The following is a 26332-nucleotide window of genomic DNA, read 5'->3' as shown; positions in this document are numbered from 1 at the left end:
ATGGGAACAATAACAGATGGTAGATGAGGAATTACATATTTGTTTATCTAAATTAGAGAGTCGCATTTTGACAAAATTCTTTCTCAAAACCAATTGCATCCTTCTTACTAAAAACATTATTATTGTATTATATTACCTATTATTATATGTTCATAAAACAATGCTATTTTATTGTTACTATAATAAGAATTTTTTTATTTTTATTCATACTAATAAAGTATATTCAATTTTGTTAGGATTTTTATTTGATGTGCCACAATAAATTCTCCTCACCCAGTGTGTTGTAAGGTAAAAAATTTTGGCAGACACTGCTTTAAGGGATGCTAGCATCCTAGTTCTCTGGTTTAGTGAAAACTAAGTATTATTAGATAGGTATCACTATGAATTTTTGAAAATATCTAAATGTTATTTCTACTGTACTTTTTCTTGGAGAACATCCAAAAAGAAACATTTCGATATCTCATTTGTGAAAGTAGGATGAGTATTTTAGGAAATATGACAAATCGAATGGTCATCGAATTGGTTGAAATCTTGCCTAATTGTCCTAAATGAATAATTAGCCATATTTGTGATGCCATATCTTTGAAACTGAGGTGATGTTAATCTTCAAATTACACAAATTAATATTGACCATAGTGTAGTAGTTACCTATTTTTTTTTCAGATTCTTGGAAAGAAAACTTTTTTGGCAGTTTTTTAAACATTTATCCTAAAGCCTATTTTGTTACACAACACAAACAGTCAATTTTGCGGTGTTGTCAAACCTAACAAAATCTCACAATACAAGCCACAGGGACTTGAGTTTTGGCACATTTGTAGTAGTCATAGAACTAAATAAATCCTGAAATTTTGGGATGTGACACCATTTCAATAAAATTTTAAAGAACTATTAAAAATGGTTATAAATGGTGGAGTTTTGGATCAGGACGCCCACATAAGTTGGCTTCTCTCCATTTTGACGGGGATTTTTCTTATTTATTTGTTTATTTATTTTGATCATGATTTTGGAAATGAATGGTATATATTGCACTACACATTTAAAAAGCAATGGGAGAAGCCATTTTGGTTAAAAAATTCAAATGAAAAGATGTATGATATTAGGGAGATTTAGCTGTTGTTTCTAGTACCTGATACTTTTCTCAGAATTGCCCGTAGACCTAAATAAAAAAAAAATAACCAAATGTGAAAACTAATTTCTTACTTTAAGCATTAAAATCATAAAGTAAAGATATTAAAAACACCTATAGCTCACATCAAATTCGTTAGTAGGAGGCAGAAAAAACAACACAAGTTGACTGTACTCAGAATGGAAAAAAATCATATCTGGCTTTAATAGTCTACAAAATTATATTCATTGCACAATATAGTTTTTATTGGTGAAATTTGACCAGTATTTCTCCACAAGTTATTAAAACAGTGAGAGGGAATAAACAACATTCTCAATACGATGATTCTATGCTGTTTGGGCTCAATTTAAGGCATTTTTTTGTAGAGATATATGTCTACTTATTAGTTCATCCACTTCTTGAAATTCTAGCACAAACTCGATATTTGAAGCCTTGGATTCGTCTTGCAGCTGACCTCTCACTGCGCATGAATACATCAGTTTGGCAAGTAGCATCAATATACCACTCTCTTTAATTATTTTGTGCTTTTTCACCATATTGTGGCCAGATTTGTTATTGTTGGCATCCATTTGTCTTGGGAGACAATGGAGTTGTGCATAAACTAATCAAGTCTGGTTTTTACATTTCATGTCCTCTCCAGTTTTGCACAGGCCTGGGCTAGATGTAAGAAAATCCTGGGTAGCCCAATCGTCAAGATTCCTCTCTCGACCTTGCTGACGTAGTCCAAAGGAGTGTAGAGCATTATGTTTGGCACCAGCTTGTTGCAGGAACTGACAGAAGAGTGTCGAGTCGAACACTAAGCCGCCTATGGGCTCCACTCCGGATTTCTTTGAAGGTTGTCTCCTTTCCGTAACCCTGGATAGGGTCCCATACCAGGTACTGTCAGCCAGAGCCAGCTGAGCCTGGGACTTGTGTCAGGCAGGGTCATCACTCCCTGAAGTAGTAAAGAAAATCGCTACCCACAACCTAATGGCCAGATTTAACAATGACCATATTAAATTTGTGAGAAATTTTTTTGGATCTTTTCTGTTTGGCAGCCAGCGTCAATTTCTGTTTGAATTGATTTCATATTCAGTGTGATGATACACTTTTATAGGCTAATGAATGTCATGAAAATCATTTTTGCTTAAAACAATAAAGAGTTATTAGCAATTAAAGTTTGAAAATTTTGGGTAATTTTAACTAATCGTAAGCCACAGACACATTCATGCTTGTTTCCATAGGAACAAGCAGAACATGAGAACTGTTTTGTCTGTGAGAAAGCATGTGTTGACAAATATACCAAAACCACTTGTTGAGGCTGTGTTCTACTGTTTTATCCACCTGAAAATTTTACCAATCTGTTTGATTATGGCAGTAAACTCTGGTAACTGCGTGTCTATGATGGCGACACCAAGAATAAAGGAAGATGCTGTATCATACCTACAAAAAAATGGGTGTTATACCCAAAAGAAAATTATGTAAAAGGAAAAAGCATGTTATGAGTACAAGGAGAAGTGGTGAGAATGTGTACTGGCGATGCTCGCACTGAGAATCCATGGAGCCTGTGTCAGTGAAGAAGAACACATGATTTGAAGGTGGCACCCTTCCTTTTAGGACCATAGTGCTTTTCCTTTACTCATGGGTTAAGGAATTGACTTCAGTCCAGTTTTGTGTTGAAGAACTGGGGATGAAACATTGCACAGCTGTTGATTATAATAACTATATTAAGAAAATAAGTGTGGAGAACTTGCTTCGTCATCCAGTTGGTACTAAAAATAACAGCTAAATAACATTTTTGGATAAATCTTTTAAGTTCGTGCTATCGCATTAAATGCATATTGAATGCTTCAAACTACAAAAGACATGTTATCTACTCGTTTTCTGCGTGTAGAATACAAATATTGACAACATGTGCTATTTTCAGGATGCTGAGGACAAAATGTGCAGTCACGTACAAAATGACAGCTTCCAAGTCCTGTTTCCTGACTGGGCGAACATGATAAAACTTTAAACCCCTATAACTGACTTTTTCTGAAAATTCTTTCAGATTTAGGCTACGCATTATTTTGAAGAATCAACATGAATTTGAAGAGAAAATGTTTTGAAAAGAAAGTTAAAATTGAAAAATTACGGAAAATCCATCCTGCATCAGTATTGTTTGTGGATTCGTGATCTATATTGCTTAAAAACATATAGATCTGAAGAAATTAGGTTTTTTGACATATTAAATTATTTCCGAGGCTATACTATAGGAATTTCCAATCCTCTACATTACGGCTGTAAACTCAAAAGATGAAAAAAAAGTCAATACAAACACAAATGTTGTCAAATTTTCTAAATAGTCAATAATTCTTCAGTAATTATTATCCAGTATATGTATGTATCACTTTTTAAGAAGAAAATATATAACTAACAAAGACAGTGATGTTTGACCTAATATAATAGTGACTCAACTATATTATTCTTCCTTTCATTAGCGTGCAGTTGTGGAGGGATAATATATCTTGACGTTTCAGATCAAGTTCTTTGTCAAAGTGTGGAAAATATATTTATGTCACAAACTACCTCCTGCTCAGAACATTTTCCCCCAAACAGCATTTGTGCTTAAATAGCTTCATATATTACCAATAATAAAATTTCCGATGCAGACCACCACCAGTTTATAATTCTTTTTATTAAATTTTCTTTCCACTTGTTCTCGTTTAGGCAATGGAACAAATTCCCACATCTGTGTATCCTTTAACTGGTTTCAGTCTCTTTTGTGCAATCGTTTATTCAAGTTTAGGAGTGTAGTATAAAGAACCAAGTTAGGACCATAACGCAAATGATCGTGTTTAAGACCGTTTCTCCCAGTTTGATGCTATGAGCCGAGATCTAAATCTGATTTCGAATCATAGTTGTAACCGTGTCACTTCATATTGCTCTTTCAAAAATAAGACAAGAGCTAAACCAATCTACTTTAACCTCTTATAAATTTGTGACCTTGTCTCTATGTAATAATTAATTCACCATAGCTTTTCTGACAAGTTTTATCAAATAGTGATAGCTATCGTAATATTACCTTTTTTTTTCAATGTTTTTTTCATTAATCATTTTATTACATACACATGAAATATCAAATTTATTGATGAAATGAGAAATTATTAATATTTTTTTCTGGATGTTAATAAACAAATAGATTATCCCGTCATACACAAATTCATATATTAGAGGTTCCAATGAAAACCAAACGTAATTAATTTCACTAATGATTTTATATAATATTATATAATTTTATAATTACAAGATCTCACAATAAACCAAGCCTCTACCATTGTCAGCCGATTTTCTTGAAATAGCAGCCAAATCTCTTGAATTAGCTCAGGAAAAAAGTAACAACAAAAACAAAAGACCGCTGAACTGAAAGTTTGCTCACAGATCTGCTTGATCAGGGTTAAACTGGGGCTAAACAATAAGGCTTCGCATATTAAATAGGAAGGAAAATGAGATTGTGTGATGTTAATGCTTTTCTAAATAGCCTTTAATAATATCGATACGCTTTCACATTGTTTTTTAACTGGTTTATTGTTTTCCTTTCCGCAAAGCTATCTGACAAATCGTGACCTAAGAGAGATTTTCCTCCATTTGCTATCACAGAAAATAATTTTCCTTGTATTTTATAAAGGGAAGGAAAGGAAACAAGGATTTTTAATGTTCATACATTTCTCAAATGCATTAGCGGCAAAATGAAAACAATAATTTATGTTTGACTTGACAGAAAACCAATTTTGTTCTGGGGGTTAGATGTATAGTCGATTGTAGATTACAACCGCCGAACTCACTCAAAGTAATAAGGCTTTCGTGAATTTATATATATATATATATATATATATATATATATATATATATATATATATATATGTATATGTATATGTATATATATGTAAACTGAAAACCGTCTAGATAGCTTTCAGTGAGTCATAAGTGGCTGAACTACACTAACTCTTCATTTCTGCTGAATAATTGATCATGTCATATTTTAGATGTGGTTCTACCATACGTTTATTGCCGAACTTACTCAAACATTGACAAAATTGCTTTCAGTGACGATTTCCTTTCAATGTATCTGATCTGTGGATGGCAGAATCGTTAAGTGTCGGGACGAACTGCCGGGATGTTCTTAGTTACGAAACTTTACTTTGAGTTCAAATCCCGCAGATGTCGATTTTGATTTTCATCCATCCAGAGTTAATAAAATAAGTACTAGTGATGTAATCGAGTCATTTTAATGGAGTGTGATCGTGTCCTTTAAAATATGTATATTAGAAATTGGCATCGATTGTAGGCGCTAGAGAAATTGATGTCCATCAAAATCATAGAACGGTAGACAAAATGTGGATCTTTTCATTTTGAAGGCCAGATTTTCCTAGTTAACTAAACAATTTGAAACTTCGTATACTGGTAGAATGTGTCAAAAGAAAACATTATTGTAAAGTTAACTAAACACTTTAAAACTTCGTATACTGGTAGAATGTGTCAAAAGAAAACATTATTTTCACTTGGCTTTCTTGATAAATTTGTAATTCGTTTGTTTAACGGAGTTCAATTTTTCGAATTTTAACTAATCTTATGCTCCCTTTTGAGCTAAAATCATTTGCTGCGTCTAAAACTGTATACAGAAAGCGTGTGTATAAAATTATAGAATTGTTTTGAATGTTAATTGTTTAAATTATTTTCCATTGCTTTAGATTTTTTTACACGCGTAACAATTAAATTAATTTAACAATTAAGAAAAAAATTTAGGGTTAGGGGAGGGTGAGGGTTAGTTACAGGATGTTGTCTCAGTTTTAGACGCAGCAAATGATTTTATCTCAAAAGAGAGCATAGGATTGGTTAAAATTCGAAAAATTAAACTATGTTAAACAAACGAATTACAAATTTATCAAGAAAGCCAAGTGAAAATAATGTTTTCTTTTGACACATTCTACCAGTATACGAAGTTTTAAACTGTTTAGTTAACTAGAAATTGTGTTGAAATCTGGCCTTCAAAAGGAAAAGATCCTGGTATTTCTATAAAATTTCATTGAAAAAACCCCATTTTCCTAAAAGTTATGAGGGAAAAACTTGGATCTTGTGAATTTTCCGAAGTCCTCTCCCCACCCTCCCGTTGCTTTGCTTGCATTTTTTTTGCATATTCGTTTCATACACATTGTTTTACACCCATTCCAGTATATAAGAAAGAAAGAAACATGGCTGGGGAGATTTTACCCCTCACTCCTTCTGTAATTTTTAAATTTTGACTACTTTTAGAAAAAAAATGTTTACTTTTATCTTTTTAACATTTGAGAGTGTGATTCTTTTTTAGCATTATTTTGTAATATAACTGCAATAAAAAAAAAGAAACGTAAAAAGTCAAAAACGAAAAAACGAAAGGGGTTTTGGATGGAACATAAAGTCTTTGGCACACTCTTCGACCCTATTGTATATGAATTTTCGGCTGTATTCTCCCACTAAATAAAAGTTGATCTTGTATCAAACGTTGTGTTGTCTAACCTTATATCAAAGGGGATCCAGTTGTGATCATCTTGTCCTTATAATTCGTTTACATATTCAGACGTTTACAGCGATTACTTTACTTATTTCCTATCCCTTTTTTTAAAGATGTTAGGGTACGGTTTGAGGGAGATTTGGCTGCTATTTCTAATGTATTGAGTAATCAGCGATTCCCTTGTTGGCTCGGGAAAACATAGTCAGCACTGTTGCCTCTCTATGCTACACTTTTACTGGATTCCCAGTAGCATTTGATTCTGTCTGGAGCTCGGTTTGTTTTGATTTGGTTATACTTAGTCAGGTTGTGTAGGTGTCACTCCCCTCCAGTTATAATCTGTTTCTATTCTATTTTTTTTTTTTTTCAATTTCTTGAAACTATTTTATTTTCTGGAAAACTTTTTAGTTTTACAAGTTTGAATATCTTTTTAATGCTTTCGTATGGCTGCTAACATCTCACCATGGTGAAATGTTAAAACTTCCCGAGTTGTATATCCAAGGATATTCTTACCCCGTCTCTCTCTCTCTCTGTCTGTCTCTCTATCTATCTCTCTATCTATCTCTCTATCTATCTATCTCTCTATCTATCTATCTATCTATCTCTCTATCTATCTATCTATCTATCTATCTATCTATCTATCTATCTATTTCTGTCTCTTTCTGTCCCCTTCTCTCCTCATATCTTTGATTTTGTTAGACTTTTTGATATTTATCTTTTGGTTTACTTACTCAACTGTAACCAAGCTGGGGCATTGCCTTGAAGGGTTTTAATCAAACAAATTGACTTCAGTACTTATTTTTAAGTGTGATGCTTATTCTGTCAGTCTCTTTTGCCAAACTGCTAGCTTACATGGACATAAACAAAACAACACTACTTGTCAAACGGTGGTGTAGGACAGACACAAAGACACATATGTGCACGCATGCACATGTGTGACAGGCTTTCTCACAATTCCTGATGGCTATTGTAGAAGACATTGCCTGAGGTGCTGCTCTATGGGACTGAACCTGAAACCACATGAATGCAAAATGAGCTTCTTAACTATTCATCCAGATCTCTACCCACCTTTTGACCAGGCTCCCGTGGCTTTTATGGGTTTTTCCACGAGTAACCTTTTGGAGCACCTCCCCCTATTGGGAGTTTTAATTTTTACTTACATTTCGTTGTTATCCTGCATGGAGGTACACGGACTTTTTCAAACAGACAAAACCCTTTGTAACTTTCGTCCTGTGTTTTGTCCCTTTATGTTTTAATTGATTTTTGTTAGCCCTTGTGGCCAATAAACGAACGAATTATTTGTTCCTCAAGTGATTGTTTATACTGAAAAGACATCGATCGATGAAAAGTGTGGACATGAAACGTGGTTACAGAAGAGACATGTAGAATTGCAATGCATAACAGCAATGTTTTACCACACAAAGGTCACTTGGATAAAAGTCCATTTGATTAAAGACTTCCCTAAGAAGCGATATCAGTACTTCTGCTATTTCTTTTGATTTTGCAAAGTACTCTTTAACTGACAGTTCACCAAACAGATTTTCTTTCATTTTTCTAAAATTATATATTAGCAGCAATTTTTGCTGTATATTTAATAGTCTGTGAAGGAGACATAGTTCTCATAGCTATATATATTTAGTTGGATAAACTGTATTACCTGTAATTTATCAATGATAACCTTGAAGTTGTGTTGCGCGAATATCTACAAACTTATTTCCATTAAGGTTTCTTTTAGTTTGCGTTAATAAAAAATAAATTCATGATTTGGTAAATACATACACACACACTCTCCTCTTTTTCTTTCTCTCTCTCTCTCATACATTCTCACAACCATATAAATACAGAACCTGTAAACTAGGAGACAGACAGATAGAACTGAAAAAGACCTGGAGCAGAAAGGACATGTCATTGATAAAGTTGCAATTGGCAAATAAAGGACTTTGACAAACCCATCTGACGGATTTATTGACTGAATGTTTAATCAAACAATTGATTAGTTAGTTGGTTAAATGATTAACCAATTGACAAATGGAAAATGAAGAAGTGAAATAGAACCAGTTTATGTTTATTATTGTCAAAAGGACCCTCCCAAGATAAAACAAAATATGTTTTAACACACGAGTTCACATCAAGAATCTTGTAAACTGAATACAAAAATGAAAATTTATTTTCATAATTCAGTTAATCATTTTAAGCTTTTATAAACTAAAGAATAAAAATGGTAGTATGAAAGTAGAACAGTTAATTTCGGGTATTTTGCCAGTTTCACAGTGGCATAAACTCTGGTAAATCATGAAGCAATGAGAGAGTACCTCTCTGAGTGTTTGTTCAGTTTGCTAGAATTAGCAACCTGTCAAATTTCCCTTAGATTACACCTTTACAAAAGATGTAATCTTTAAAAAAGAGAAAAATAACACACTGGACAATGTTGTCCTGCATAGCCCTAAAATAAAATAAAAAAATAAATGCACCCTTTTAAAGCCCAGCCAGGCTCATGGGCCCGGTTTCCCGGTTTCAATGGCGTATGTGTTCCCCAGTCCATCACAGTGTTACTCATTTTTGCTAGCTGAGTGGACTGGAGCAATGTGAAATGCAGTGTTTTACTCAAGGACACAACGCATCGCCCAGTCCAGGAATTGAAACCACAATCTTACGATTATGATGTTGACACACTAACCACTAAGCGTTGTGCCTCCACATACCCCCAAAATGCCTTTAATCAAATGCTAGGATGATCAAGGCTGACCTATAGCTAAACAACAACTCTGGTGAGCTATTTGAAGATTATTAGATTATAGCAGTAGTAGTGTGAATGTATATAATTGGCTTAGAAGACTTGGACAATGGTTAGCATTTTTATCATTTTCTTTTACTTGTTTCAGTCATTAGACTGTGGTCAGCACTTATTTTTTTAAAGCCTGGTATCTAGTAGACTTGCGGTCGAGAGATCGCGGGTTCGAATCTCAGACTGGGCAATGTGTGTGTTTATGAAACACCTAAGCTCCACATGGCTCCAGCAGAAGCTAATGGCGAACTTCTTTTGACTCTTTTGCCACAACTTTCTCTCACTCTTTCCTCCTGCATCTTGCAGCTCACCTGCGATGGACTGATGTCCTGTCCAGGTGGGGAACCTATACACCAAGGAAACTGGGAAACCGGCCCTAATGAGCCAGGTGTTGCTCAAGAAGAAACAAACAATCTATTGTACCAGACTGTTTTGCCAAACTCCTAAGTTACGAGGACGTAAACACACCAGCATTGGTTGTCTAGTGGTGGTGAAGACAAACACACATACACACACACACACACACCACACACACACACACACACACACATTGTTGGGCTTCTTTTAGTTTCTTTCTATCAAATCAACTTACAAGGCTTTGGTTGGCTTGAGGCTATAGTAGAAGATACATTGTGTTTGTATCATGTCGGGGTCACATCAATTTCAATGGTGGCGAGCTGGCAGACATGTTAGTGTGCCGGGCAAAATGCTTAGCAGTATTTCATCTGTCATTACGTTCTGAGTTCAAATTCCGCCGAGGTCGACTTTGCCTTTCATCCTTTCAGGGTTGATAAATAAAGTACCAGTTACGTACTGGGGTCGATGTAATCGACTTAATCCCTTTGTCTGTCCTTGTTTGTCCCCTCTATGTTTTGCCCCTTGTAGGCAATAAAGAAATATATAGTAGAAGACACATTCCCAAGATGCCACACAGTGGGACTGAACCCAGAACTATGTGGTTGGGAAGCAAACATTTTACTACATAGCTATGCCTCATACAACTAACTAATTCATTGAGTGTGTGTTGTGGTTGTAGTGGTACTTGTGTGAGGTTTCGACAGAGAAAAAAAACTGAGGAAAAAGAGTAAAAATTGGGAGAGGTGAAAGTGAATTATTGAAGAGGTGATTGGTACTGTTTAGCCCAAGGTCAGCCTTTATCATCTATACCTATGATAAAAGACATCTTCTGTGACCACTTTCTCTTATACATTCCACTGTATTCAGATACATTGTATCTAGAACTACATTTTCCAATGTAACCTTTTTGTAAGATTATAAAGCATCTTAAGCAGATTGAGTGATTGTATAGAGGTTACTCCAATTGTTGTATATTTAGGATGGCACCATTTTTAATTGCATTATGTTTCTTATTTTCAAGATTCTAACATGTGGTTTGAGCTAGCAGCTTTTTCTAGCATTTTGGATGACTATGTAGAGAGGCTCTTCTGTTGGCTTGAGAAGTAATTGTCTGACAGAGGTCTCCCTGTTTAACTATGCTAAAGTGACAGAACTTTCATATCTCATCAACATCATCATTTAACGTTCATTTTTCATGCTGGCATGGTTGGATGGTTTGACAGGAGCTGGAGAGCTGCCCAGTTTCCAATTGTCTGTTTTGGCATAGTTCTTACAGCTGGATGCCCTTCCAAACACCAACCACTTTACAGAGTATACTGGATATTTTGTAAGTGGAACCAGCATGAGCACTTTTATGTAACACTGGCACTGGCACTTTTACTTGGCATTGGCACAAACACTTTTATGTGACACCAGCACAGGTGCTTTTACATCATTTACAAAAAGGTACAGGTAAAAACAAATAAATAGGTAGTCAATTTCACTGAAGGCTACGTGTTCGTATCATGTCGGGGTCATCAATTGTCAGAAGTGAGGTTGGCACTGGAAGGGTGCCTCACAATTCCTTACATAGTCGTGGAAAAGAAAATAGTGGGAACAAGAATCTCTGAGCAAATAATATTTATTTTTCTGTCTGTATAAGGATTACATCTCTGGACAATCGGTAGCCCGGTCACCTTGGTGTATAAAGCAGCAGAGTCGGTTTAATCACAATTGTGAAGGCATTCTTCACAGATTCGCTGAAGACGTGGATTGCCTTCAGTATTCCAGACACATGGAGCTGGTCTAGTTGTGTCCGTCTCGGTCGGCAGCAGGGGTGAAGAGAGAGAATAGCGGTCAAGCCTAGCTGTTGCTGATGACTGTGCATGCGCATAAGGGGCTTCCGGCAGGCCTTCCGGAGTGCTCTAATCCCTGCGCATGCATGGATGAAAATCACAAAATGGCGTGTGGAACCAGGTATCATGACAGGTTGTTGAAGGATTCTGAAAAATGCATTTTAAATGTAAAAATTAAAATTAATAAAAATACGATTAAAATCACATTCTGTTTTTTTTTTTAAAAAAAGAACAGACTAAAATGCGATTCAATATCAAATTCTCATTTGATAATTGAATCACAATCCATAAATGTTCTATCAACTCTTAAAAACTCATTTGTTGTTTTTCTTCTATTTCTTTCTATTCCTAGTTTGAAATACATTGATACCTTTGAGATTTGTTGTTCTGTGAATAATTCCTTTAGCATTTTAATGTTTGGTTTTTGAAGAATATATATGTATGTATATGTATAAATTAAAATACTGAATCTTTTATGAAAATACTTAAAGATACTGAAATGATAAGCAGAATTTAGTTGGGAAACATAAATCAATATATTGTAGAATAGAAGTGATCGATCACAATGTGTATACTTTTCAAAATTAACAAAAAAACCAAATATTCATTTGAATTATTTTAATTTAAGCTTTGAGGTTTTGATTCTTTTTTCATTATTATCTTGAAGAAGAAATAGTGAAAAAGATTTGATGCTTCTTGTAGATTGAGAAATGAATATGCATAAATGATTTGATGTTATTTGTAGATTAAAAAAAGAAATGAAATTCTGGATGTTAGGAGAAAAAAAAATATATTGTTGGCTGAGATTGTTATGGAATATTCTGCAAAAATTAATTGAATAATTTCAAGTAAATTTAACCATGTTCTTTCGGTTTTATATATTTTCCATTGATTAAGGCAAAAATTGCAATGATTTTTGAAGATTATAAGTTATTTCTTGCAAAAAATACTTTTTATCAAAAGAATATTTTATATTTCAGAATGAAGGTAATTAGCCTTTTTATCAAAAATAAGTTTAAATTTTGCAGAGATTTTACAAAATAAAATTTTCTTCTATATAACACAGAAAATTTAGCTTAGTTTGTCAGGTTTATTGCACCAAACTCAAGAAAAAGGCAGAGCAAAAATATTCAATTGTGCTAATGTTAGGTTCTTTTGCAGAAAAGGGCAACTTTAGTTCTGATCTGCAACTGTTTCTTTTTTTTTCTTAGCTATGTATTTAGTATCTCTCTGAAGTTTATCTTTCATTTGCTGGGACACACCATGATGGGTTTTAGTCAACACCTCAACCCAAGTATTCATTATTGTTTTTAAAGCCTGGTACTTACATATTATCAGTCGCTTTTCATCGAACCACTAAGTCATGAGGATGTATACAGACCAACGCAAACAGTGGTGGGGAACAAACATAAACACAAAAATACACACACACACACACACACACACACACACACACACACGCACGCACGCACACACACACATACACACACACACACACACACACACACACACACACACACACACACACACACACACACACACACACACACACACACACACATACTACAAGCTACTTTCAGCTTTCCTTCATCTACCAAATCCACTCACAAGGCTTTGGTTGGCTTTTGATCATTTTTTTCCAGGATTTTATGATTTTTTTATTGTAATGATATTTTGGCTCTCTTTCTTTCTTTCGTTCTCTCTCTCTCTCTTCTTGTACCATGGCTACAGGCATCAGCAGTCATGAACCCAGTGCCAAAGTCTGAAAATTCATGATTTTCTTGGATAAGATACAACTGTGGTTTTGTTGTTGGCTTCTGCTGGTTTATTCTGCAAGTCTCCTGCCTTCCAGGCTTACCTTTGAGGTAGAAGGCCTATTTAACCCTTTTTATCAAAAGAATATTTTATATTAATTTATATTAATTGATTAATTCATATGATATCAGGGCATGTGCTACACCAGTTGGCATGTGTGATACAAAGTCTATTTTGACTTTGAGTTTATATGTTTTAGCCACAGGGCCATCTTCTGCCATTTGGCCCATTACTGGAGCTTTTGACAGTTACTGCCATCCTGGGCCCGAGTGGATCTGAGATGGTGAAGGCCAAGGGATAACTTCACATTTTGGATCCTCATTACCAGGTGCAGTTCAGTGACTTACTCAGACTTATCCAACTGAGTAAAGCTAATCATCTGGTTAATGTTAAGTTTGAATTCTTGAATTACAAATTAGTTCATGGAAGAAGAACATGGACAGGAAAGGAGTTACCTAATTAATGATGAATCCCAAAATAAATTAGTTAGCGATTTGATATGAAGGTGAATTTAGATGAAGTAAAATAATTAGTTGTTATTATTTGGTTCCCAACTCAGCTCCCAATAAGCAGATATACAATGGATTAAAAGCATGCTAGTCATTGGCACCTCATTATTTTGTTTACTACATAGGACTATATTATTCAGTATATCTTCCATTCTTCTAAGTTGGATGTTATTTGAGGGATATCTCTTTTATCTCTTTTACTTGTTTCAGTCATTTGACTGTGGCCATGCTGGAGCACTGCCTTTAGTCGAGCGAATCGACCCCAGGACTTATTCTTTGTAAGCCTAGTACTTATTCTATCAGTCTCTTTTGCCGAACCACTAAGTTACGGGGACATAAGCACACCAGCATCGGATATCATGCGATGTTGGGGGGACAAACACACACATACATATATACATATATACGACAGGCTTCTTTCAGTATCCGTCTACCAAATTCACTCAAAAGGCTTTGGTCGGCCTGGGGGCTATAGTAGAAGGCACTTGCCCAAGGTGCCACGCAGTAGGACTCTGAACCTGGAACCATGTGGTTGGTAACCAAACTACTTACTACACAGCCACTCCTACATCTATAATATTTGATTACTAGTCAACAGAGTAGAGGGCACTGCAAAATCGATCACTCCTACATACCGGGCAACTTCTACTCAGTGCTTTAACTTTTATGAGACCATCATCTAAAATATGAAGAATGTGTAATATTTGTGTGCATGAATGACAGAGCTCGGAGGCACTGAGAGAAAATCTGGGTATAAGAAGAATCATGTATGAAAGAGAGAATGCTGGGCTATATGAACACACAATGTATATAGAGAATGATGGTTGGGTAAAGAAGTGCCAAGTTGAAAGAACCTGCAGCAAAGAAAGACCAAAGAAGATATGAGAAAGAAGTGATGAAAGTAGATCTTGGAAGGGTGAATCTCATGAAGGAGATGACAAATGACTGTGCACACTGTCCTGAACAAGACCTCATTAAATTATGCAAGCATGTAAAAAAATAAAGAGAATGAATTTAAGATTATGCTAATAAGACTAATATGTATATGTGAAGGTGTATGCGTGTATGTACATGTATGTATGTATATACATGCGTTTTTATGCTTGTATGAGTGTGTGTGTGTGTGTGCATACATGTATGTACATAGTGTAAATGTATGTTGCTATAAATATATACCTGTATTTAGATATATATATACGTGTGTGTATATGATGGTATATATGATGATATATATATATATATATATTATAAGAAAGAAACATTGATGAAGTTATTATGTATACGTATAAATGTATGTAGTTATAAATATTTATCTATATTCAGATATATATGTATGAATGTGTATATAATGATGATATATATATATATATATATATATCAATAGATCTTATATATTATATACACAGACAGGCAGGAAATAGACATGATTAATTTTCAAAATTTTGACCTAAGTGTCTGAATATGTTTTCAGCAGTGTAGAATTTACAATGTAATTATTCTTTTTCATTCCAGGTGTCATTATATTAAACATTTGTGAAGAGTAACCATGCCATGCACAAAAAATTCAGCACTGCTGTCAAATTTTCAAAGAGGTTGTATTGTTGGGCAAACTGAGGCTGGTCTTAGCCAGCAAAAAATTGTTGAAAATCTTCAAATTCCTCTTGCTACTGTTAATAGAATTATAGTGCAATTCAAATGCCTAGGAAAAGAATCAACAGATTCTCGTCCCGGCCAACTTGGGCCCTCGGAAAGGAAGCTTCGCTGTTTGAAGAGAATTGTAGAAAATGAACTCTGGAGTTCATTTTCCACAATTCTCTTCAAACAGTGAAGCTTCCATTCCAAGGGCCCATGTTAGCTGGGACGAGAATCTGTTGATTCTTTTCCTAGGCTTTTGAATTGCACTATAATTCTATTAACAGTAGCAAGAGGAATTTGAAGATTTTCAGCAATTTTTTGCTGGCTAAGACCAGCTTCAGTTTGCCCAGCAATACAACCTCTTTGAAAATCTGACAGTTCTGCTGAATTTATGTGCGTGGCATGGTTACTCTTCGCAAATGTTTAATATAATGACACCTGGAATGAAAAAGAATAATTACATTGTAAATTCAACACTGCTGAAAATATACTAAGACGCTTAGATCAAAACTTTGAAAATTAAATGTGTCTATTTACTTCCTGCATGTCTGTGTATATATAATATATATATTATATATATTATATTATATTATATTATATTATATTATATTATATTATATATATATATATATATTATATATATATATATATATATATATATAATATATATATATATATATATAATATATATATATATATACATATACATATATATATATATATATATATATATATATATACATATACACATATATATATATATATATATATACATATACATATATATATATATATATATATATATATATATATATATATATATATATATATATATATATATATATACGTGCACATTTACACACTCATATACATTTCCATTCATCAGTCAAATTGTCACTAAACTAATCTCTTCCTTCACTCAAATAACCCAATGTAATGATCTCTTCACTGACCTCATCTATGAAGAAAAAAAAATCACCTTCACCATTGCCTTAACTAAAGCTGTAAAAACTTCCAACATTTAGATCTTTCTGTATATTTCTCACTCTTCCTGTGTTTCTTCTGTCTATCTATGATTCAACCCTTTAGTCTTGGTTTTTCTTTCTTTATTTCCTTTCTCTTTTCACTCAGTTTCTTTTTGTCTTCTGTTTCACACTATCTCTCTCTCTCATTTTCACTCTTTATTTCATTACTTCACTCCCTCTTTTTCTTTACTCACTTTCTTTCACTCCTCACTCTCTTTTGTCTCACTTTCACATCACTCCTTACTTTTTCATCTATCTTCACTACCATCTCTTTTATCTGTTTTCATCCAACCCCTTCTTTCTCATCCATTATCACTCCTCTCTCTTATCTATCTTCTCTTTTCTCCCTGCTCTCTCTTCTCTCTTACCATCTCTCTCTCTTTCTCAACTATCAATATAAATTCATCAAACATAATCAATAATTTGTTTCTATCCAAAACAAGAACTCTTTGACAAAGACTCTGGTTTTTCTATTTTTTCTATTGTTTTTGTTTCAAAATCCTTTCTTTTGAATGATTCCTTCCACCCACATTATTGCTATTGTAAGATATCAATTTCTACTATTTCACCATTCTTAGGATATTACCCAAATAGCTATAGAAGTACTTTTATGATTTCTCCAGTATTCTGTCACATTTGGTGTTTTTCTATTTTGCACAGTGTATCACCACGCCTATCCTTATTTTCATTCTAAAGTTACACTGACAATATACATTTGATTTTCATATTTTGATATACCAGTTAGGGTTTCTTTTGGTTTCTGAATCGATAAATAACAAATATAATAATTATTTAGAAGGTGAAATTCTTTTCTCCTGTATGAATTACTAAAGTTTTCTAAGTAGAAAGAATAAATACCTAGAAGAGGTATACTCTTTACTCTATTTTACTCTTTTATTTGTTTCAGTCATTTGACTGTGGCCATGCTGGAGCACCGCCTTTAGTCGAGCAAATCAACCCCAGGACTTATTCTTTGTAAGCCTAGTACTTATTCTATCAGCTTCTTTTTGCCGAACTGCTAAGTTACAGGGACGTAAACACACCAGCATCGGTTGTCAAGCGATGTTGGGGGGACAAACACAGACACACAAACACACACACATATATATATATATATATATACATATATGCAACAGGCTTCTTTCAGTTTCCGTGTACCAAATCCACTCACAAGACTTTGGTTAGCCCGAGGCTACAGTAGAAGACACTTGTCCATGGTGCCATGCAGTGGGACTGAAGGAACCATGTAGCTGGTAAGCAAGCTACTTACCACACAACCACTCCTTTATTCTTTAACTGGTTTGTCATAAAATTGTAATTATGTTGGGGGTACTGTCTTCAAGGATTTCAGGTAACCATATCGACCAAAATACTTATTTTAGTTGGATGCTTAATGATTTCTGTTATTTGTCAAATAACTAAGTTACAGGGCCATATTTTGTAAGTTAGTCTGTGGAGGAGGGTCATTGCTCCTGATATTTAAAGGCTTTCCCTTTGTGGTTGATGTGATGTTCTGTTTTGTAAGTTAATCAGTGGAAGTGGGGCTGTGCTCCTGATCTTTGAAGGCCTTTCCCTTATGACTGATGTGATTGATGTTCTGTTTTTGTCAGTTATTCAGTGCTCCTACTATTTAAAGGACTTCTCCTTATGATTAATGTAATTGATGTTCTGTTTGATAAATTGCCATACTAAAGGCTTTAGAGTATTTCATTTTTTTTGTGCAGTCAGTTTTGTTTTTCATGCTTCTACACTTGACAAAATACATACCAGTTATATACCAGTTTGTTCTGACTCACCTGCAAATGTGTTAGTGTAAAAACTAATTATCATTACAGCTATAGCCTCAAGCTGACCAAAGCCTTGTGAATGGATTTGGGAGATGGAAACTGAAAGAAGCCTGTTATATATATATATATATATATATTATATATATATATATATATATATATATATATATATATATATATATATATAATATATATATATATAAATGTATGATTTGAATAACACCTGCACTTGACTCCATTTCTTAATTTATATATATATATATATATATATATATATATATATATATATATATATATATATATATAGACCGGAGTAAACACATAAATGTGAAACAAGGTGGAAAAAAGAGTACTCAAATACCAGTGGTAGAGTAATATGCTTTATTTTAAGCAGCAGAAAATTCAACAAAATCTGTTACTCTGAGTTTCTCGTTGCCGTTCATCAGACAGTTTTTGCTAGAATGGAATCTATAGAGGCCAGTATACATACACAAGTTTGTGTATGTACACAAGTTTGTGTATGTATACTGGCCTCTATAGATGCCAATAACATCGCTACAAGTTTCCCCCCCCCTCTTTCCTTCCTTTTTCTCTCTTTCCCTTTCTTTCGTTCCCCCTCCTTGCTCAGTATATGAGAATTGCTACATAGATGAATTTTAGCTTGCGTGCGAGACGGTTTGCGTGAATATATGTACACATGCTTTTATGTGTATAATTTAGATTCATATTCATACGTCTGTATATGTATGTATGGCGTTTACGCGCATCCTTTTGTGTATGTTGATATATATATGTGGATTTTAATATAAATATGTATTGCAGTATTTATAACAGGTTTAATTTCTATGCATTAATTTGTACTGTCTTCATTAACGGCAATAGGTTTTTTCCTCGGTTTTTTCCTCGGATTTTATAATTTTTATAATTTTTATAAGTTTTTTTATATATATATACATATATTTTTGACCTTTTTGTTTATCGCTCGAAGATTGACCGTTTTTTCTAAAGGGCCAATCAAACAAGTCCATTTCTTTTTAAAGGTGTAGCGTTTGTAAGAGTATAGATTGAATTAATATATAAGTTCCATTCTAGCAAAAACTGTCTGATGAACGGCAACGAGAAACTCAGAGTAACAGATTTTGTTGAATTTTCTGCTGCTTAAATAAAGTATATATATATATATATATATATATATATATATATATATATACTTGGAAATGAATGTATTGCAATCTGAGTGCAACACATCCATTGTCAAGTAAGTTTATCTTTCCCTTTTTGATGCAACTCTCTACTCTGTACTGTTTTCTTTCTCCATCCTTCTCCAATTCCGTTTTTCTACCCTTCCCTCCTCCACCATTTTCTATCTCTCTCTTTCTCTCTCTCTCCCTTTTTCTCTCTCTCTCCCTTTTTCTCTCTCTCTCCCTTTTTCTCTCTCTCCCTTTTTCTCTCTCTCTCTCTCTTGTTGCTCACACGTGACCATTGTCCATCTTTCTTTTCCTCACGTGACCATCTTCCTTTTCCTGCACAGGTGTTCAAAAGAGCAGATGTGTTTTTTCCCTCTCTTCTATCTTTTCTCTTTTCAAAAAAAATTGTTTCTCCCAGTATTCACTATTTTTCTCTCATTCCTTGTATGTCTCCACTGTCATATTTTTGTTCCTAACTTTAACCCTTCATAAATCCTAAATTTTATTTAAAAATCTATGGGAGCAACTGTCTTCGAAGACTCATATTGTTATTGAAAGCTCGAAATGAGGAGTAGATAGACAGCCAACAACTGATGAAGAGTTCTTTCTCTATGTTTACTTGTCCTATTTTCCATTTTTTCCTTGTTTTTTATTTTTACATATTTAACTCATTTGTTTATATATTCCATGTTATTTGCACCACTAGTGATGACCTGTACCCATATATGCATTTATCATCATCATCATCATCATCATTTAACGTCCGCTTTCCATGCTAGCATGGGTTGGACGGTTCAACTGGGGTCTGGGGAGCCCGAAGGCTGCACCAAGCCAGTCAGATCTGGCAGTGTTTCTACAGCTGGATGCCCTTCCTAACGCCAACCACTCCGAGAGTGTAGTGAGTGATTTTATGTGCCACCGACACAGGTGCCAGACGAGGCTGGCGAACGGCCACGCTCGGATGGTGTTTTTTATGTGCCACCGACACAGGTGCCAGACGAGGCTGGCAGACGGCCACGCTCGGATGGTGTTTTTATGTGCCACCGACACAGGTGCCAGATAAGGCTGGCGAACGGCCACGATCGGATGGTGTTTGTTACGTGCCCACAGCACGGAGGCCAGTCGATGCGGTACTGGCTATGGCCACGTTCGGATGGTTTTCTTGTGTGCCACCGGCACTGGTACCACAAAGATACAAATTCCATTGATGTTCATCTATTTTGATTTGTTTTGATTTGATTTTCACTTGCCTCAACAGGTCTTCACAAGTGTCACAAGAAGGAAGGTATGCACAGGTGGACTGACTACGTCCCAGGTAGGGGCCACGGGTTATGGCCTGACTAGTCTTGCCGGGTCTTCGGATGGTGTTTTTATGTGCCACCGACACAAGTGCCAGATGAGGCTGGCGAACGGCCACGATCGGATGGTGTTTGTTATGTGCCCACAGCACGATGGCCAGTCGATGCGGTACTGGCTACGGCCACGTTCGGATGGATTTCTTGTGTGCCACCGGCACTGGTACCACAAAGATACAAATTCCATTGATGTTCATCTATTTTGATTTGTTTTGATTTGATTTTCACTTGCCTCAACAGGTCTTCACAAGTGTCACAAGAAGGAAGGTATGCACAGGTGGACTGACTACGTCCCAGGTAGGGGCCACGGGTTATGGCCTGACTAGTCTTGCCGGGTCTTCGGAAGGTGTTTTTATGTGCCACCGACACAGGTGCCAGATGAGGCTGGCGAACGACCACGATCGGATGGTGTTTGTTACGTGCCCACGGCACGGAGGCCAGTCGATGCGGTACTGGCTACGGCCACGTTCGGATGGATTTCTTGTGTGCCACCGGCACTGGTACCACAGAGATACAAATTCCATTGATGTTCATCTATTTTGATTTGTTTTGATTTTCACTTGCCTCAACAGGTCTTCACAAGTGTCACAAGAAGGAAGGTATGCACAGGTGGACCGACTACGTCCCAGGTAGGGGCCACGGGTTATGGCCTGACTAGTCCTGCCGGGTCCTCTCACGCACAGCACACTTCCATAGGTCTCGGTCTCTAGTCATTTCCTTGGTGAGACCTAAAGTTCGAAGGTCGTGCTTCACCACCTCGTCCCAGGTTTTCCTGGGTCTACCTCTTCCACAGGTTCCCTCAGCTGCTAGGGTGTAGCACTTTTGCACACAACTATCTTCAGCCATTCTCGTCACATGACCATACCAGCGCAGCCGTCTCTCTTGCACACCACAACTGACACTTCTTAGGTTCAACTTTTCTCTCAAGGTACTTACACTCTGACGATTATGAACACTGACATTACACATCCATCGGAGCATACTGGCTTCATTTCTTGCGAGCTTACGCATATCCTCAGCAGTCACGGCCCATGTTTCACTACCATGTAGCATGGCTGTACGTACACATGCATCATACAGTCTGCCTTTTACTCTTAGCGAGAGGCCTTTTGTCACCAGCAGGGGTAAGAGCTCTCTAAACTTTGCCCAGGCTATTCTTACTCTAGCAGTTACACTTTCAGCACACCCACCCCCGCTACTGACTTGGTCTCCTAGGTAGCGGAAGCTATCAACTACTTCTAGTTTGTCTCCCTGGAACGTGGTAGAAGTTGGTCTCTGCACATTTCCAGTGTTTATTGCTCCTGAGCATCTGCCACAGACAAAAACTATTTTCCTAGTTAGCCTTCCTTTGACATTGCTGCACCTCTTATGTGTCCATAGCTTACACTTGGTGCACCTTATAGAGTTTCTACCTACACCTTTGTTACAGATCGAGCAGGGCCATCTACCTGAAGTCGTTTGTGATTGGTCCACCTTCCTACTTATTAGGACTTTGGTTTTGGCTAGGTTGATTCTAAGGCCCTTCGATTCTAATCCTTGTTTCCACACCTGAAACTTCTCCTCCAGTTCTGATAGTGACTCAGCAATTAGAGCAAGATCATCAGCATAGAGGAGCTCCCAGGGGCATCCTGTCTTGAATTCCTCCGTTATTGCCTGGAGGACTATGATAAATAGGAGGGGACTGAGGACTGAACCTTGGTGGACCCCAATATCTATATATATATATATATATATATGTATTAATTATAATATATATATATATACTACATGTGTACATATATGTTTGTTTGTGTGTGTGTGTATATCTTATCATGTGATGATTGTAAATGAGTGTCACTGTCATACAAGCAATTTTGTTCATTTTAAGTCTTCCATGAGAAACATGTCTGGCCATGGGGAAATATAATCATGTTTGGAAATAGTGAGGATTGGGAACAGAAAAGGCATCCAGCCTTAAAAAAATCTTCCTCCATAAATTCCGTTCAACTCATGCAAGCATGAAAAAGTGGACATTACACAATGATGACAGTGATGATAATATTATGTAGTTCAAGTTTTGCTGAAAAAACATGCTTAAGTAAAGAATTCCAGAGGTTGTTATGAACAAGTCACAGACATGTAGCTTTGGGGAAGTCTCTGATGCTTTTTGTTTTTGTGAATTATGATGTTTTCCCACCTAGCAGCCATTTTGTTAATTTTGGTTTTGTTGAAGATGTAAGTTTGGTTTCAGTTTTTTTACAGAGAGCTATACTTTTGCAAGACGTCTTTGCTCGTGCTTTAGTTTATGGATTACATTTTGCCAAGTTTCAATAAATTGGATTATTGTTTATGAGTCACATTGTGAAAAATTATTAATTAAGAAGTTGAGGAGGTTGTTTCTTCATTTTTTTCACTGTCGTATTTTCTGTCGGAAAAAAAAAAAACCCAGTCGTTTTGAAAATATCTTTTTGCTAGCTGACATTCAGTACAAAATGTCAACATGACATGCCCTCTCAATGAACAAATGCATTCACAGAGACAACACATGAAAACAGAAAAAGTTTATAAAAGAAAATACTAATGTAAAAAAAATATATATCTGGTGTTTTTGACGTAAATGAGAGTTGATTTGAAGACTCAAATCAACAACAACAATAACAGTAGCAACACAAAGCTTTTCATATACATGCTAGCAAGCAATGCAGCCAACAGAGAGATTCTGACTTGAGAGTTTCCTGTTAGAAACACAAGCTTGACAGGACTACATCATGAAAAAATATGCTCCCCTTATCCAAGAATAGGAGGCACCTTTTGTGTGTACCCTAAAAATCAAAAGATGAATTGAAACTGGCACAGGCAGATTTATAGAACAATATCTGTCCATTGAACATAGCAAAGCACTTCTTATTTCTTTATTGCTCACAAAGGGCTAAACATAGAGGGGACAAACAAGGACAGACAAAAGGATTAAGTCGGTTACATCGCCCCCAGTGTGTAACTGGTACTGAAAGGATGAAAGGCAAAGTCAACCTCGGCGGAATTTGAACACAGAACGTAACGGCAGACAGAATACAGCTAAGCATTTCACCCGGAGTGCTAACGTTTCTGCCAGCTCGCCACCTTGTAGCAAAGCATTTCTGTTGAAGAAGAGGCCAAGTAGCAGGCTGAAGTGGTAAGATCCGCACCTGCCCATACACTTGTACCATAACATATGGCTTAGTGCAACACAAGGGTGATAGTGAAGGGCATTGTGAGTGGCAGTAATCCTTGGCTTGTCACCTTTATAGCACAATATGGGTGGGCTGTGAGAGCGAAAGAGATGGGGAATGATGTGTTGAGGAAAGATCAGCATGGATCTGCAAGTCCTTATGACCTCTCAAAACCATAAGACCATTCTGAAACTGTACCCAGTTGTGGGTGGACCAAAACTGAGATGAGGTGATGAGCAGGATGGCCAGTATGGCTAGTCTCACTCAAGAAATGTGCTGACAGAAAGGTTGGGCAGAAGTGGAAAGTCCTTGTATCACCTCTGTAATCATTTAACACCTGGCCATCATGCCCTACCTTAGTTTTCATCTGACCTTCTTGGAGTACTTATTCTTTAACTTTTTGACTGATCAAGCAATAATCTGCCACCAGCTCCATTGGTGTGATGGGCTTGGCACACCATGACTGCTGATGTCCTTGGCCTGGCAGTGCTGCCGAGGGCTTCTACCAGTTCAAGATAAACTCTATATGCATGGAAGTGCTGTCTGATGAACTTATCCAAGATGTGCACAGGACAATGAAACTGTTCTGAATGCACTGTTCAGTGTTTGGGAATTGCTGATTATATTGCTAATTATAGAGTTATACCAAACAGCTGCTGATGTGTGTAAAACAGATTCAGCTCTCAGCCAAGAGCATTGTGGTAATTGCTCCACTGCCCTTCTTTAACTGGATGTGGAAGGCAATCTTCCTCTGTTTGTTGTGAAAAAGGTTGTGTGCTGGATGACACTGAATGGTCTGAGGACATATATTTTTGTCCTCTTTGGTCAAACTCTTATTGACTTTTTTTAGCTTCACTTGAAAAGGAAGGAGAGGGAGGTGTTGTCCATGAGAAAGTTTTTCAAAAGGTAAGTGAAAATGGCAAAAATGACAAGAATAGATAGAACCACTCTAAGCTTATGCCTATAGGTCAGAGAATGACTTTTGGAGAGGGTGCTTGTCCTTCATGTTCAAGGTAGTCTTGAATTTGTGGGGTTCTTGGATTGGCCCTAGATGAAGGTACTTTTTAGCAGGATGGCTGCTTTATTATCATCATATTTGTATACTTGAGTATACTTGTATTTAATTTTTTCGATTTGATGTTATATGTGCATTTGTATATTTTATGTGTGTCCATGTGGTTGACCCTTATCCATTGTCCCAGTGACAAAAAAAAACAAATTAGTATTGACTTTGCCTTTTAACCTTTTGAGGTTGATAAAGTGAAGTACCAGTTAAGTTTGATGTAGTCAACTTACCCTTCCCTCTTAAAATTGCTGGTCTTGTGCCAAAATTTGAAGTTATTATTATTATTATTATCATTATTATTATTATTATTATTATTATTATTATTATTATTATTATTATTATTGAGTGAGAGAGCAATACATGCCAGCAAAGTGACACTGGGGTAAAATATACAAAGCCCAGTATACCCATCATGACTACCCGTCTGATAAGGGTACACTAGGCACATGAATCACTACCATATGTGCGCGATATGGTGATCTTATACCAAGATAAACAGCACATGACCTTGCAGTTGGGGCTCAGTTAGAATTTTCTTCTGGTCGAGTAGCCCATCCCACTCAAAAGGTCCCTGAATAAGGGTTGTTTAAGGATGTTGAACGAAACATCCTGTTTCCAGAGGTGAATTATTCAAACCCCAAAGAATCCCTCTCAACACATGGCTATGATGCTTCTCCACTACTTCTGCTCATGATCAGAGATGCACATAGTGTCAGCCACTAAGGGACATGCTCAACTGGTTAAGGTCAAACAACTGACAGGCAAATCTGTGGTATTGAGCAGAATATTTGCTGTAGCCCATCTTTTATTATTATTATTATTATTATTATTATTATTATTATTATTATTATTATTATTATTATTATTAATATTATTAATATTATTATTATTATTATTATTATTATCATTATTATTATTAACGTGGCAAGCTGGAAGAATCTTTAACATGCTGGCCAAAATGCCATTAAGTATTTCATCTGTCTTTATGCTTGGAATTGAAATTCTTCTGCTGTTGACTTTATCTTTCATCCTTTCAGGGTCAATAAAATAAGTGCCAGTTGAGCTCTGGGATCAATGTAACCGACTTACCCCTATCCCCGGAGAGCATTTTGTCTGATTTTAAATTCTGCCGAGGTTGACTTTGCCTTTCATCCTT

The sequence above is a fragment of the Octopus sinensis genome, linkage group LG1 (genome assembly GCF_006345805.1).
Source record: "Octopus sinensis linkage group LG1, ASM634580v1, whole genome shotgun sequence".
Lineage (NCBI taxonomy): Eukaryota > Metazoa > Mollusca > Cephalopoda > Octopoda > Octopodidae > Octopus > Octopus sinensis.
Note: the sequence above shows the minus strand (reverse complement) of the source record.